The sequence below is a fragment of the Acomys russatus genome, chromosome 21 (assembly GCF_903995435.1).
Source record: "Acomys russatus chromosome 21, mAcoRus1.1, whole genome shotgun sequence".
Taxonomy (NCBI): domain Eukaryota; kingdom Metazoa; phylum Chordata; class Mammalia; order Rodentia; family Muridae; genus Acomys; species Acomys russatus.
The window spans coordinates 17636988-17653926 of record NC_067157.1 but is presented as its reverse complement, the minus strand read 5'-3'; the positions used below and the strand labels follow the sequence as shown (position 1 = coordinate 17653926).

Sequence of the window (16939 nt, the reverse complement as noted above, 5' to 3'; positions counted from 1 at the left end):
TGTGTAACAACAATTTAAAAAAGACTAAGCCATGGATTTGGAAGAGCACAAGAAGGTGGGGTGGGGGTACATGGGAGGTTGTGAGGGAGAAAAGGGAAAGGGACGAGGAGGAGATGTAATTATAATCTAAAGAATTTACTTGGAAAAGGAAAAGTACACGATCATTAAGAAAAGAAGACGAGACTGAGAAAAAAAGGAAAGAAAGAAGAGGAGAAAATGTTCTTCTTGTAGGTTTCTAGGACCCTCTGGATCCTTCTACTTTGCTATTTTCCCATGCTTCTCTCATCTAGAGTCCCAATAGGATGTCCTCCCCTCTGTCCTAGTTTCCTGGTAAGTGAAGACTTTCATGGGACATGCCCCTTGGGCTAGTATGCAGATATAAGTGAGTATATACCATTTGAGTCTTTCTGCTCACTCATTATGATCATTTCTAGCTCAATCCATTTGTCCACAAATTTCGGGAATTCCTTGTTTTTAATAGCTGATTAGTATTCCATAGTGTATATGTTTTATGATAGGCAGATTTGGGCCCAGGGGTCCCGCTCAAACTATGGCACCAGCCAAGGACAATACAGGCCGTAAACTTCAAACCCCTACCCAGATCTAGCCAATGGACAGAACATTCTCCACAGTTGAGTGGAGAGTGGGGTATGACTTTCACACGTACTTTGGTGCCTTATATTTGACAATGTCCCCTGGAGGGAGAGACCTGGTGGCACTCAGAGGAAGGATAGTAGGCTACCAAGAAGAGACTTGATACCCTATGCGCATATAAAGGGGGAGGAAGTCCCCCTCAGGCACAGTCATAGAGGAGGGGAGTAAGGGGAAAATGGGAGGGAGGGAAGAATGAGAGGATACAAGGGGGGATGGGATAACCATTGAGATGTAACAAGAATAAATTAATTAAAAAATTAACTCAAAAAAAAAAAAAAAAGAAGAAGAGGAGAAAGAAAGAGGAAGGGAGAGCAACATCACAGGCTAAACAGTCATGTAACTGGTCTGTTTATCTCAGACTGGCCCAACGTAATTCATTTTTACTGCTGTTCTCACTAAAGGGATAGAGTTTTCTCTTTACGTATAAGGTAATTTTAACATTTTTTTTTCCGAGGCTCTAGAGGAGCATCTTATAGTCCCTTAGAGCTGCACATTGCCACTTGGGAGACAACTGACTTAGAGAACAAAATTTTGTTTCCTTGGGAGGTATGACATTTGCCACACTCGTCTAGAGACTTGGGTGACGTAGTAAATAAAATGGCACCTCTTAGGTCTCAAGCCAGGGACAAATGGCTAACTGAGGTGCCCATCAAAGTGGATACTGGCTTCCAGGTTCTCCCATTATCCCTCAGTCCCCATCTGCTATAAGGTGAGGCTGACATACCCTAAAAGTTATACAGTCCAGGAGTTCAGCTGACTTTCCCTATGCAATCCAGCCATTTGGGTTACCTGACTCTTTTTTCTACTCTTTACCCTCTTGATCAGCCTCTTGGCCCAAGCTGCCCCTCTTGGTTGGCAGCTCTCTTTACCCTCTTGACCATCCTCTTGGCCCAGGCTGCCCGTCTTGGTTGGCAGTTCCTCCCTTGTTTTCCTGCCCACCTTTCCTCACATGACTGAGTGTCGTGTCCACTCTGGACTCTTCCAGGTGTCTCTGCCTCTGCCTATGCTCTCCCTTTTATCTACAATACATGCCCTCCCCTACCATACCTAGGAGCAATCATATACTTTCCTTTTTATTTATCTTTTCACTCAAGGACAAATTTGAAACTGAACCAATCTGGATTTAGATCTTAATCCTGTCCCTTAAAGTTATTTCAGTCATCTGTAAAATGTACATAGTGATGTATTTTGCCAGAGGTCATCATGAAGACTTAACAAGGAAGTTTGTACAAATTGCTTTCTATAATATCTGACTCAGTATCTGAGTAATACTCAGAATAACAACATTCCCAATGTTGAGTCCATTTGGAAGTGCTAGCTCATCAAATACTTAAAGCTATCTACCTATATGGTAGTTCTGATACTTTCAGAACATTGCTAGCATGCATCCTGAGTTAATTTCTTCAATGCCTGATAAATATATGCTTTAATTAGGAAAGCCTTTGGGGACTCTTGTCTTTCAGAAAGTCAGAAATGACAGCAGAAAAGAAAAAAAGAAAGAAAGAAAGAAAGAAAGAAAGGGAAAGAGAGAAAGGAATTGAGGAAGGGAGAGAGAAAATGAAAGAAAAGAATTATGGAAGGAAGGAAGAAAGGAAGGAAGGAAGGAAGGAAGAAAATTTTACATACCAGGTTTCCAGCAGGAACTTTTGACTAGTTTCCACACTTGCTAAAGTCTTGGAGAGCAGAAAGGCAATATAACCTTTTAGGATGGCGGTGTTACTGTTCATTTTGTGCATTTTAAATGATTTTGACATTTTTCACTTTAAAATGCTTTTAGCTTTGCATTTTGAATTACGTTAGTGAACCCTGGGTTTAAAGGCAAATATTTAATTTTGAAATCCATTGAATGAGCAAAAACAAAGGAATCATGCAAACAGACTGTCTCACCATGCTTCAAAGACAATGTCAGATTTCAGTATTTTATTCCACATGTAGCACATTCTTATCCATGAAGTAAGAGAAAAATCATACTCTTCTGAGTGTCAAGGTTCAGTGGAAATCCACTTAAAATGTGTAATCAACCAAGATCATCGCTTACGCTTTTACTTGCAAGAACATGCAGGGGACACAACTAAATAGAAAAGCTTTGCCTCACTGTAGAAGACAGAACACCTGGGTTTTGTTCTCAAGCAAAAGGACCTTCTGCACAGAAGCTAGTAAACATTTTCTCATTTTTCTTCACAGCAGATTATTGCAATGCCATTGATTTTTTGATATGACAATAAAGGAGTGATTTTATTTGAACATTGTTTTACAGATTGCCTTTAAAAACCTAAAATTTGTGTCCAAATTTAATTTTTATAGCATCTGTTGAGAAAAATTTGTAGAGGAAAATATCTATTGTAGGAATTTAAAAAATGGGTATTTATTATAATCAAACATTATAATGACCGGGAATGATTTGTTGAAATTTTTACAGCAGGAATAAATCTAACAAAAACAGGAAATTCTATTATTGTCACCTCAGGCTCAAATTGAAGAGACAGAAGTGAGAAACCAAAGTGTGACATCCCAAAGTCTCTCAGCTGCCTCTAGGACTGAAGAGAACAGACAGGAAGACCAGTGAGAGAACCACTCTGATGGGGGGGCAGGGCGCACTCTCCACAGAGCATGTTTAAAGACTAGAGGTGGAGGATGCTGATGAGAGTACAAAGACACTGAAATTAAACTGATGGACATTAAAAGACACCTCTTCATGTGATATACAACGTTCTACCCTTTAAAATGCTATGAAGGCCAAGACTGGTGAAACATCAGGTCAAACAAGAGAAACAGTGGTGCTCTAAACCAAGGATGCAGCAGTGATGTCTAAGGTGAGTGATCCTTCCCACTGAGGCTGCTTCCCTTGTAATGTTCCCACAGGAGGAGCTGCTGCTTAAGGCTACAACTGGAGACCAGTACTAGACTCTTACTTACTGGGAATCACTGACACTTCAAGAATAAAGATGGAAAGCCAGTTAGGGCTCCCGTTTGTGCACATCGATTGTATAGAAATTATTTTCCTACGGGAAGTCATTGAACTTGTTAGCTTAGTGAGATGCACCCTGACCTGACACACCCAACCTCACCAAGCCCAGTCTGCAGTACAGAAGAGGACAAGCCATTGTCCCTCCCTCGCCAACCTTGCTTCAGTCTGTTAGGGTTCTCCAGAGGCCTTTTAGAGGAAGCAATCACTGTGAATTTTGACCGAAATACTTTATACACCACCTTGAAATGGATAAAAGTGTTTATGGCTCCCCAGAATTCATGTCTTGAAACCCTCACTATGCAGTGATATTAGGAGGCAGGGCCTTTTGAAGTTGAGTAGGTCTGGGAGCAAAGTGTTCGTGAATGAAATCCACTCCTCTTCTTAATGTAAATTTATTTTTTAAAACTTAACTCACTTTACATCCAATCATTGCCCGCTCCCTCTTCTCCTCCCAGCCCCACCCTTCCTGCCCCCCCAATGCCTTTCCCGCGGTGCTCAGTGGAATTCACTTCTTACAAAAGAAATCTGAGGGCTCTTATGTCTTTAAACACATGGACTATAGCAGGAGTGTGCAGCCAGGCAAGAGGGCTCTTCCTCAGAATACAACCATACTAGGGTTTTGATCTTAAACTTCCGTGTTCTGGAACTGTGAGAAATATATTTCAGTTGTTTATAAACCATCAGGGATATATATATATATATATTAAGACAGATGTTTATTTTCTGTCAAGATGAGTAAATTAAAGTCATGTCTGATCCTTGATATATTCCCTCCAGCACACTCATGTCACCAGTAAAGGCTATAATAGTGTTTCCAGCTGTCTGAGCTGTCTAAGAGCACACCCATTGCAGAATGTTTCCCTCTATGCATTGGGTGGCTGCTTGCCATTTTAACCAGGGTGATGCTGTTTACACACTGGAAAAGGTCATGAAAACTGAGCCTGTGATATTCCCTGATGGAAGGAGAGGGCAAGGAGGGTCGTCAGGCCCCCTTCTGAGATTTCAGCCACTCCTTCTGTCCAATACACACGCTCCCTGCTACAGGTCATTTTGCCTCCGTTACACATGATCTCGGGAAGTGCTAGAATACACAGTGGGTCCATTCTGGGGAGGTCCCTTCCTTGCTGATATGGGATCTTTCCATGAGGTAGTTGTCTGGGGTCAACCCCACTCCTCTCACCCATGATCCTACAAGTAAGTCAAATAAACTCGCTGCTTTATCAACCTATTTTAGGGTGGACTCACTTTCTTGGACTGTCCCTCCTGTCCTATCTAGTGTGAGTAGTTCCTCATATCTCCCCAGAAACAGTTCTCTCAGTAAAGATGTAGTGAAATAATGAGCAAAAGAATGTTACAATTTCTGATTTTTCAGATGAGAAATGAATATGGCCTAACTTAATGCCTTAAAATCCCAGTAAAGGGATTTTACTGGGCGTGGTGGGGCACACCTGTGATCCCAGCACTTGAGGAGGCAGAAATAGGCAGATCTCCATGGGTTCAAGGCCTGCCTAGTCTATAAAGCAAGTCTAGGACAGCCAAGGCTACACAGAGAAATCCTGTCTCAAAAAAACAAAACAAAAAACATCTCAGTAAAGTAATACTTTAATAGCTAAAACAAATGCTACAATTTAACTGTACCATCTTTCTTCTAATCCCCCTCCCCTCAAAGTATATTTTTCTATCTTTTTTTCTCCTTCTATGCTCTCCAAGGTCTTGAAATCGTTTAATACTTCTTAAGGTACACTAGCTGCCACAATGTATCTGTGGCTTAAGAGCAGCGTATGGACAATATCATTATACCACCAAGCTGAAAAAACACCATGTTCATTGCCTGCCTTCACTGTGAATGGCTTGAGATTAAGAAAGTCCGGGGAACAGGGTGTGGTGGTCTCTGCTTGTAATCCTAATACTTGAGGGGTTAAGGCATCAGAGTCAGGAGGTCAAGGCAAATATTCCTTATATGGCAAGTATAAGGCCAATCTGAGACGTATGAGACTGTGTCTCAAAAGCCATGGCTGGGTCTGCTCAAACTACTGCACCAACCAAGGACAATACAAGTAGTAAACATTGAGCCTCCTACTCAGATCTAGCCAATGGACAGGACATTCTCCGCAGTTTTGTGGAGAGTTGGGACTGACATTGACATGAACTCTGGTGCCCCATATTTGACCACTTCCCTGTGGTGGGGAGGCCTGGTGGCACTCAGAGAAAGAATAAGCAGGCTACCAAGATGAGACTTGATAGCTAGTCTATGATCATAAAGTCGGGGAGGAGGTACCCCTCGGTCACAGACCTAGAGGAGGAGAATAGGATGAAAGTGGGAGGGAGGGAAGAACGGGTAGAAACAAGTGAGGGGAAAACAATTGAGATGTAATCTAAATAAATTAACTAAATAATATTTTTTAAGTCATGACTAGGGAAAATAACAAAGAAAATCTACAGAAAAGACACAATATTCTTTTTGATCTCTGAAATCAGAGCAGCACGGAGTGTTGGGAGATTTCTTCCACATTAGTGAGATTCATGGCCAACAACAACTCAAAAGTAGTCCCATGCTCTTCTGGAAGATGAACCAGGCCAGCACCCTGTCGATGACATTCATATAGTACTCAGGTGCAGCTTGTCCTTTTATGACCACATTCACAAAGACCGACCACATTCACAAAGACCGACCACAAGCAAGGACATCTTGTCTACTGAGCAAAAAAGCTATTTCTAGTCATTTGGTACTTCTAACAATCTCAGAAGAAAAAAGAGTTCTAACTCCAACCCTGGTTCCCTTGATTTCTAAACGTTTCAGCATGACTGTGAAAATGACTTAAGGTGGATCTGAATACCATTTCTTTTTCTTTGTCAATCCATTTATATCTATGTGTGTGAGGGGAAAAACAAGATGAGGGCAAGAAAGCATCCCTCTGTAAGTAAAAGTGAACGGATATGAAGTATCTCTCTCATAAGTGCACACATTGCCCAGGATATGAAATTCAAATTAGTGGGGTGTGACATGCATAATGATGAGCACATATTTTGTTTCCCATAGCGCTCCTGAGAACCAGTTAGTTTATGCGTGAAATGGATTCTTTTGGATAGAATAGTGTGAGGCCAAATAACTCCTCTGCATCTTTAAAATAAAATTGCAAATTAAATGAATCAAGGTGCAACATGTAAAATGATATATGAATTCTGCTGAATTTAATTGAATTCTAATTAAATTACTTGGAGCAAGATGAATTAGATTGTTTTTAAAGCATATTTCAGATAAACTTAATGAAGTTCTGTAAGTGAAGAAGGTGGAATGAGCCTTGTTTAATGGCTTGGTTGCTGATATATCACCTTAGAGTGAGGAAAAAGAGGTCAGGGTGACCTTGGGTCATTTCTTCTTTCAAGGAGACAGATACTATATTAACTTCAGAAGAACGGGCAGAAAGGAGAATTGACCATTCCTTATGTTGATGGTAACATAATTTACTGAGACATTTCGTGATGGGTTTGTACCTATATATTTTTTTCTTCAAAGATTTTGAGTTCCCTGGCATTGAAATTGTTTCTAAGAAGGAAACTGGCACCAAGATGAATGTGCTCCGAAGGGCGCTCCTCTTGTTTCTAGAATGCCTCAGAGGAGATACTGTCAGAAGGAGGCAGGATATCCTAAAGAGAGGAGGGGACAGATAGTACACAGTTGGGAGAGGAAGTCCCCAAGCTGTGACAGCTTTTACAGGGAGGAAGCACCTAGATTTACCCCTCAGGTGGTTGCAGAAGTGTAGGAGGATGCTTTGATGGACCATTTAGGGAAGTTGTATTCCAGCAACATTATTCCCAGCCTGCACAGATCTCTTTGCCCAAGGGCAGCATAAAACCTGCAAAGCACTGATACCAAGGGAGCTTGGGTTTAGAAAATACATACCCTGCTAGTGATCAGGACTCACTGCACATAAGACTCTAGTCTCTTTACTCTAGAAGAGTAGGTATAATTGGTAGAAATGGAATGGATCAGTTTAGGATGAATTGCCCGGGGGGGGGGGGAGTTGGGAGAGGAGAGGAGGAGAGAGAAGAGGAGGGGAGAGGAGGAGAAGAGAGGAGAGGAGGGGAGAGGAGGGGAGAGGAGGGGAGGGGAGAGGAGGGGAGGGGAGGGGAGGGGAGAAGAGAGGAAAGGAGAGGAGGGGAGGGGAGGGGAGGGGAGGGGAGGGGAGGGGAGAGGGGAGGGGAGGGGAGGGGAGGGGAGGAGAGGAGAGGAGAGGAGAGGAGAGGAGAGGAGAGGAGAGGAGAGGGAGCCCTTTCTGATCTCTAATAGTTGAGGATTTCTTCTGAGTAAAGAACCAAGAGTTTGGAGACATATTTAATTTGCTTTGTGAAATTTTGTAGAACAAAAGATCTCTGTATCTCCACTCTTGGAAAAGTTTATTTCTATTTTGCTTTGTAAGCCATTCATAAGTGATGCATCTTCCCTCAAAACAAAAACACCTGTGAGTTTCCCCCTAATCCTTTTGCAAATGCTTATCATTATATTATGGGCAAGGACTATAGTTCTTTGGGGTTGGAGTCAAGGATAAGTAAAGTCAGAGGAGGATAGGAAAGAGGCAGAAAGGAAAGGTCTTAAGATAAAAGAAACTTAATTGAAGTGAAAAAAGATAAATGAGGAACAGTAAGGGATCACATGATAAAAGTAGCAGGAAAAGGAGAACTGTCCTTATGACAAACATTCATTTTTTTCCCCAAAATAACAACATATAATAGCAAAGCCAAGTGACTAAGGACCTGAATAAGTTATTTGGCCACTAATGCATTAGTAGTACCTCATGTGCATTCTGGGTCCAGAGCCAATGCAAGGAAGGTGGGAAAACAAGCCCTTTGAAGAACAGAACAGGGGCTCTACTGTGATACATATTTCATAAATGTTTTCTTGTGGTGCTCTTTTCTACACTCCCAGTTCTGTCTGAGATACATTAGTGAGGGAGATAAGAGACACCAGTTTTCTTGTGAGCTTGCCCTTTCATGTTTTGCAAGTACAACACCAGACTGCCTCCTTCAGCATTTTCACATTTTATATTTATGAAAATATTTACTAAAAATGCATAACTGGCAGGGACTGGGGATATAGCTTAGTGGATATGCCCGGTAGTTTTATGTCAACTTGACACAAGCTGGGGTCATCTGAAAAAAGGAAACCTCAATTGAGAAAATGCCCTTCATCAGATTGAGCTATGAACAAACCTAAAGGCCATTTTCTTGGTTAATGGTTAATCTGGGAGGGCACAGAACACTGTGGGCAGTCCCTAGGCAGGTTGTTCAGGGGGTGAATGAAAAAGCAAACTGAGCAAGCTAAGAAGAGTGAGCCAGTAAGCAGCATTCCTCCACAGCATCTGCTTCACTTCCTGCTTCCGGGCTTCTGCTTTGAGTTCCAAGCCAGATGCTCTGGATGACGGACTACTACCGTAAGTAGAAATAAATCCCGTACTCCCCAAAACATAGAACAACGTGCTCGATAAAGGTAGACTAAATGCAAGGCAAAGGTAGAGAATTTACTGAATTCCTTACAAACACCGTAAGGAAAAATGAAGGCCATTGCTAACAACAGGAAGGTTATCCAGATTACCCTGACTCTTACATTGTGGCTAGCTGAGGGTAGGTAGGCGGAAGGAGATACTACATGCAAATAGCAGGACAGGAAAGGGCGCTAGTGTGACACCCCATGATGCTTCATTGTCAATAACAATATACATTATCAAACTTATCTGCTTATGACTCTCCACATCTTGGTTTCCTCTGGATTCTATACATAGAGTGGCAACTTGGGAACCCACATTGACAGGATTTCGAGCAGATGTGGAAATCTAGCTTCTACGCTTCTGAGAAAGACCAGATTGAGGACTTTCCCACAACCATATGTCACAAGAGAACAACACTTGTCACTTTCCTACCTTTGCAGAAACACCTGGAGGACAGCTGGTGACGGAAACATTTTGGCAAAAGTATGAAATTTGGATGTATTATGTGTTTAGTTGTGGGGAGCACCAGAAATTACCCAAATGTGGTGTTCAAACTTTGACATCGCCTCACGTCGCAAGCAACAGAGGTCTTCTGAGGTATCAGAGACCAGCAGGTGTTTAACCTGTGCATACAGAGATGGCTGCAAGGACCCAGCCAGACTCAAGAGCAAGCAGGAACTTCAGCATAGCAGCCAACTCAGAGGAAGGTCCTAGGCAGTGTCCCACACAGAAGGCTGACATACCTACATTTAAACACTTCTGACAACAGGCCTTTCATAACATTTAAATCCTCTCTTGCATATTTTGGTTAAACAGGATACACAATGGTCCTCCATAGAAACAAAATACAGAATCCACGAAGCACGGAAGTTCATAAATGGTGGTTTAGAGACAATGATATGAATGATAGAAAATGTAACTTGGACAATAATCTTGAGGCACATGGTAGTTGTCAACTCTTGATTTGCTAGCACAACAGTGCTTAAGCCTCAGATCTGAAAGTTGGGTATCTTGACTTAAAGTAACCACTGGTAAGCTTACATGTCTTCAGTGTTCTTGGACACTAAAGACAATGAGGAGGCCAGAATGCGTTCTCAGTACCCTGTGAGGTGTCCTCCAGTTTCAAATCTATAGCTAATGATGAAGAGGATATCTATTTACCTGTGATCCCATGAAGAGGTGATACATCTGTTATGGATCTCTACAGACTAGATTCTAAGGAGCAATAGTCTCATTATAAGCCATGTTAAGGTGTAGGCGTCCCAACTTCACTTCACTTTGACAGAAGATGAAGTAAATATTCAAACTGTAATCTCGTGTTAAGCAACACGGATGAGGCAAGTTTTGGGGTTGGGATAAAAAAGAAAAGAGAAAAAGAAAGGGGAAGAGACAGTGTTCCTTAGCCACCCCAGTGTTCTGTGCTGTGGACAGAAGGAACAACGAGTCTCTAAAACCTTTCATTTCTAAGCCCGCAGTGAGACAAGCTTTCCTACATGGTCATCCTCAGGAAACCTAGGTAATCACAAGCAGCTTCCTCGGTGCTGCTGACCACATCACGTGACTTCCAAATTCACCCTTGGGCTGCATTTATTCATCTCTGCCTCCTTCATCACATTATCGCGGGACTCAGCATTTCTCACATAGTAGCCTTCATCAACCACCCGCTCTTCTGAACAGCTCATTTGTGAACTGACATATTTCTCCTGACTCTCAGCCTTCAAAGTGCTGAATCGGAGCTGGAGGAGGCCAGCATTGCCAATTCCCTCTCGCCAACCGGACTTGACAGATGCAAGAGCAAGTGTTATCAAGTCAGTGAGGAATACTCCAGTCAGTAATGAGATAACTCGTGAGACGACGCAGCTACACTGCTTTCCTCTTTGAAGCAGACCTTTGCTCAGCATACTAGGTGTTTTTCTCTAAGCCTCAACCCTCCCCTGAAGCAATTCACCTTTCGACACAATCCTGCACTCACATTTTCTCCTTGTCATGGTGCCAGCTGTGTCCTCCTGCTAATACATCATCACTAAGCAAATTTCATAAGGCTTTGAACTTTCAAGAATGAGTTGTTTTATCATATGAAAAGGCAATTTTCATAAGACAATGAACGACATATAAAAACAAATGACACTCATTGTAAGACTGCTTTGATGGTCTCAGAGACACTCATGAGAGAAAAGTACCTAGACATAAGGAACAGGTGTTAACCAAGTAGATTCTCTTCAGAGAGAAATGTTTCCAGGAAGCAGGGTCCTGTGTCTTAGTGTGTAACCACTCAGCACCCAGCGCTGTGCACCTAGGATGATGTGCCCACAGTTCTGAGGTCCTAGACATAGAGATTACGACAACCCAGGCTACAGCATATATCCTAATTTACTTCTCTGTGGCTGTGATTAAAATACTGACCAAAAGCAATCCAAAATCAAGGATAGGCAAGGCAGGAACTAGAACAGGAGCCTAGAGGCAGGAACTTAAGCAGAGACCAAAGCTGCTTACTGGGTTGCTCATTCTGCCTTCTTGTACAACTCAGGACCACCTGCTCAGTGCTGGAGATGTCCACGACAGGCCAGACCCGATCCCACTAACCAGGAATCAGAAAATTCCCCCACAGATACAACCACAGGCTAATCTGGTGGAAGTGACTGACCAATGAACATTTTCTTTTCCAAGATGACTCAGTTTGTGTCAAGTTGACAAAAACTAACCTACAGTAGAACAGGTATGTTAAGTTGCAAGTAACTTAGAGAACATATTTGTTTAATCTTTTTAAAGTTTCTAGGGGCTTAGAAAATGGTTTAGTGGGCAAAAGCTTGCAAGCCTGACAAACGGAATTCAGGTCTTCAGAACCCAGTGGCAAGCCAAGCACACTGGTAACAGATACTAGGCAGAGGCAGGGGAACTCCTAGGAGGCTTACAGCCCATCTCGCCTTGAGTGTGCAAAGCAGCCCCAAACAGGGAGCAGGCAAGGACTGATACCCAACTTTTTTCACTGGCCTTCTCACAGTGAGCTGTAAGAAGCCATTGTGCACACACACACACACACACACACACGCGCGCGCGCGCGCGCGCACGCACACACACGCACGCACGCATGCACATCCATGCATGCATAAGAATAAATACCTTAAAATGTTATAACCATGGACACCAACATAAAACAGTGCTCTAAATACATACTACACGAAGAAAAATAGTAAAAATCCACAACTATTTCTACTTGAAATTTGAAAGTTGTTTTCTGTCAAATTGACTGCAGAATGAAAATCAGGAGAAACCATCTCCCTTTCAGTAATTCTGAGCACTGGCACATTCGTTTGCAGTAAAGATTGGCCTATTTTACTTTAACAATGTGATTAACCTTTCTATAAGCATGTTCTTTGTAAGGATTCATTTTTTTCTATCCAGAAATGTTGCCATTTAAGCTTCTAAAAGAAGTAGTTTTATTGGATATAAATGACAGTGGGGTTTTTTTTTTTTTTTTGATACTAAATATAGCTCTGCCTCTAAAATTGGAAGAAAAAAAAATCTTCTAGGCTGAGGCAACAGCGTTCTGTTCATTCACAGCACCGAGACAGCATGCTTTTGCAGCTGGTGCCATTTCGTTTTGTTTTGTTTTGTTTTGTTTCCTTCCCTTCCCGTTCTTCTCCTTTGCCATCAAACAGATTCTGCCTACAGAGCTCCGTGGACCTGAAGCTTCCTCAGGATCCAAGATCCTGTTTCGATAGTGTAAAAACACCTTGCTCAGATAAACTGTATCACTCCTGGATCTGTCCCTCCTAGCGACACAGACCCGTTCCTGTCACAGCTTGAATCCAGAGGAGGCACTTCCGGCCCAGCGGTCCTTCTCAGCCTTCCTTTTCCCCCACCATGTTTACCCTAGGAGGCAGCGTAGGCTCCTGCCTGGGCCTCAGCCACTTAAGAAAACACTGGGTATCGAGCCAACGCCAAGGAGATCACCTGGTAACATGTCACCATGTGTTTTGCCTTGCGATTTCCATGTGACAGTCTTCATTGTCAGTTTGACTGAATTGAGATGGCCCTAGGAGACCAGTGAAGTGCACTTCTGGATGTGTCTGTGAAGGCACTTCCAGAAAGGATTAATTTGCTTTAATGGAGGAACCAGTATGAATGTGGGCGGTCCCATTCTGTAGGCTGCTGATGGCTTTCCCCCTCCTCCATCCTGGTCAGTGTGAGGCAAACTGTTCTGCACCACCATGTCATGCTTTGAGCCTCTGTATCCTGACAGTCCAAAACAACAACAACAACAACAACAAAAACTCTGGAACTCTTAGCCAAAATACATCCTTACTGCTTTAAAATAGTTTTCTTGGTCTCTTTTCATACTGACTAAAAGTCTGAATAATACAGTAAGCATTTTTACTTTCTTCATTTTACAGATGAGCACACAGAGATACAAAGCAATTAGTAGCTTGCATGAGGTGCACACGAAAACCTTCTGCACACATAAACACAAGTGGTAGAGATTCAAGCTTAAGCTGAAGGCAGCACCTGACTTCTTATTTAAAGCCCACACCAGTAAGTCCCCAGGCCACACCCAAGCACGCGGAAGCACCAGTCACACAGATGCACCCATCACACATGCTTTCGCTTGCATCATCACTTTGTACAAAGATTTGTCTTTATTTTGTGTGTTTTGTCTACACATGTCTGCTCACCATGTACGTGCCTGGAGAGGCCAGAAGAGGGCATCGGATGCCCTGGAACTGGGGTTACAGATGCTTGTGAGCTCCACAGAAGTGCAGGGGACTAGATCTGTGGCCCCCTCAAAAGCGTCCTGTGATCTCAACTGCTGAGCCGTCTCTTCCCCTGCTGCACATCACCACGTTATTTTTTTTTTTTTCTCTTTCACTATATGTTTTGCTCTTCATAAGTCACGCTTGGAAGTTTTATGTTTCTTGCCTACAAACTGATGTGAGATGAATGGGGTGAGGATAGAACTTGGGGAGGAGTAAAGAGACGCAGGTCATTCTGAAAGCCCTTGGTCTATCTGCTTGTGTTTCTGGAAATAACGTTTAGAGAGCAGAGTCTGTTCTTTAAGTTAATGACTTACTCTGCACATCGCTTCTTGAGGCCCTTAAAAAGTAGCATGTGTACCTGATACTTTGGAGGTTTCTTGACAAAAAGATTGCAAATATTATGTAATATTACTTATTTCTAGAAAAACATACTTAACACTTCTGCTCCCAACACCATTTTTTTTTTTTTTTTTTTTTTTTTTTTAGCGTAGTGATAAGATGATTTGTCCATGAGCTGATGTTAATAATATATATTTTTAAGGATTTGGGTATTTAAGTGTGAGAATAATTGATAATGAATAAAGGATGAGAAAAAGAGCACTTGTCTGTATTGAATGTCAGAAGGCAAATTTTAAAGTTAGGTATCATCATGTGCAAACTTTCCTGTATGTATGTTCACCAAAGTAGGAAAAGAGAATGGAGGTTGAACCGGAAGGAGGCAGCACATGGACTGAGAAACAGCATTGTTGCTGGTCCCTTCATTACAATCAGTCACGTCATTTATGACAATTCAATGAAATCAAAAGATGGGAAAACTAGACTTTTACCATGATCATTGTACGCAGTAATGAAAACCTAGAAACGGCCAAAACGTTGCCATAACATAATGCCTCATTAAGTCATGGAGCATCGACCTGATCAAATAGTAGACAGCAATTCATCACTGCCAAAAACTTATAAAGATGTAAAAAACGATTAACCCATAGCGCCAAGTGAAAATCATTTAAGAATTATTTCTGGGCCTTAACTATAGGTGAATATATTTTATGCACATTAACAGATCTTTTCCTCATTTTTTCTTTCTTTGTGTCATATCAGTGGTGGGTCAATAAGTATATTTTACTGTTAAATCTATTCTCTTTTACTGAGCTAAATTATGAAGTAACTTGGAAATGACAGAAAATATGATAGATGGGGGGGGAGCCTCTGTGTGTGTGTGCCTTGGGGGGGGGAGCCGCTGTGTGTGTGTGGCTGGGGGGGGGGAGCCGCTGTGTGTGTGTGGCTGGGGGGGGAAGCCGCTGTGTGTGTGTGGTTGGGAAAGAGTAACCTCAGACCAGCACGTTATAATATATATGCTGTCATATCACATCCTTATTACTTCCATGGGAAAAAACTTGATGGTGATTACTTGGAAGACTGTAAAATACTCGGAATTAACTGCATGAAAAATTTTCAGTTATCAAAACCAAAATATTCGTAAGGTTTTTACATAGTTTTTCCTTTGCCTTTATTGTCTTTAATTTGCCACTTTTACTAAGATGATTTATAGTCTCCAATCCCTTTCTGTAAGCCAGCTGAAATTCTTTCAGATTGTAGCACAGTATAGGTAGGTAAGAAATAATGGTGCCTCATACTTACTAAGGAGACATAGTTAGGCAGTTCTCTGAATAGAATATTGCAGGCAAAATTGCGGGGGTGGGGCACTGCCATAAAAGGTGTATGACCCTGTCCTTTTGAACGTTTGACATGGTGTGATGTGACAGGCCATGTGCTATGGATTTGCACTTGAAAGCCTGAAACTATGTTTCTAAAATAACAACCTCCTCCAAAAGACACAACATCCCACAGTCACGCAGGCTCTTTTCACTAGATTAGATGGTGGCCAAGTATTTTCATTTTGCCAAGGAAAACCTCTAAAGACCACTCTTTCTAAAAAGCCTGGGCAGATTAATGAAAACTAATATCCCAGATATATTAAATCATAATATGTGATAAATACTTACATAGCACGCTATAGCTACTCTCATTCAATTTTCAAGATGCTCCTCTAAGCAAGGGACTACCATTAATTCCCATGTTATAGATGGGAGAACAGCTAGAGAAATCCAACCCTTTGCCCAAGGATTCCAGTTCGAAAGACAAGTACCTCAAATTGCCCATTAATATAAGGCTGTTACTGCAAGCTATCCAAGGCTTTAAAAGATTTAGACCTGTAATGAATTTTGCATATACATAGCTTAGAATGTAGAGCTGCACTGCTTTTAAGGGCATGTGGAGTTTGGAAGATGAATGACAAGGCAACTGGAAACCTCGCAAAGGGAAAAAGTTCTGAAGCTCATCCAATGTCCTCCTAGTTGGTAAGGAAATTTCTACAATAAAGGATTCCTGCATCATCACTTGCACACCTATTGGATGCTCTCCTATAACTTACAGTGGATGGTCATATGTTTAGCTGTACTGTATGTCAATTGTTTGTTATTCATTTTATTCATAATTTAAAACATTAAGGTAAGGACTTCATGTCTTTGGTTTACTTTGCCCTCTCATCATATGAGCCCAGTGTACTGGGCGACAAGTCCCCCCTTGATTCATTCTCAGAGCCTTTACAAATCCATGCCACTCCTCACCACAGTGTCACTGCTCTGGTCCATGCTACCAGCTTCCAGATCTAGATTCCTATCACCTCATCTGCAGCCCCTTTCACCTGACGTATGTAGCAGCTAAAGGTATCTTTAGGACATGTAAAGCGCCTTACATAGAATAATGCCTGTCTTGGATCTGTTGGCATTCTAAGTTTCTCCTTTCTCACTGGCTGCAGCCATTCTGGTTCCTGGATACTTTCTTTCTTCCCTCCTTCACTATTCTGTTATTCAGCCTCCAGTGCTTTTTTTTTTTTTTTTTCTGTTTTAAAGTGCAACAATCCATGTAGCTCCCTGTAGAGATAACTTACCTTGTCTTCAGCCTGACTAAAAGCTGGCCATCTTTATGCTTAGTGCTGCTTCCCATGACTTCTCTAAGGTCCCTGTCCCAACCTAGCATTGTGTGGTTTCTTCACGGCTTCATTGCTTACTTATCCA

The 16939-nt window shown here is 42.0% G+C and overlaps 1 protein-coding gene across 1 annotated transcript in view; it reads right to left on the bottom strand.

Annotated features, from left to right (window-relative positions):
* Slc35f1 (solute carrier family 35 member F1) overlaps positions 1 to 16939 on the bottom strand; it is a 404539-nt gene that overhangs the window by 169271 nt on the left and 218329 nt on the right. The window lies entirely within an intron of this gene.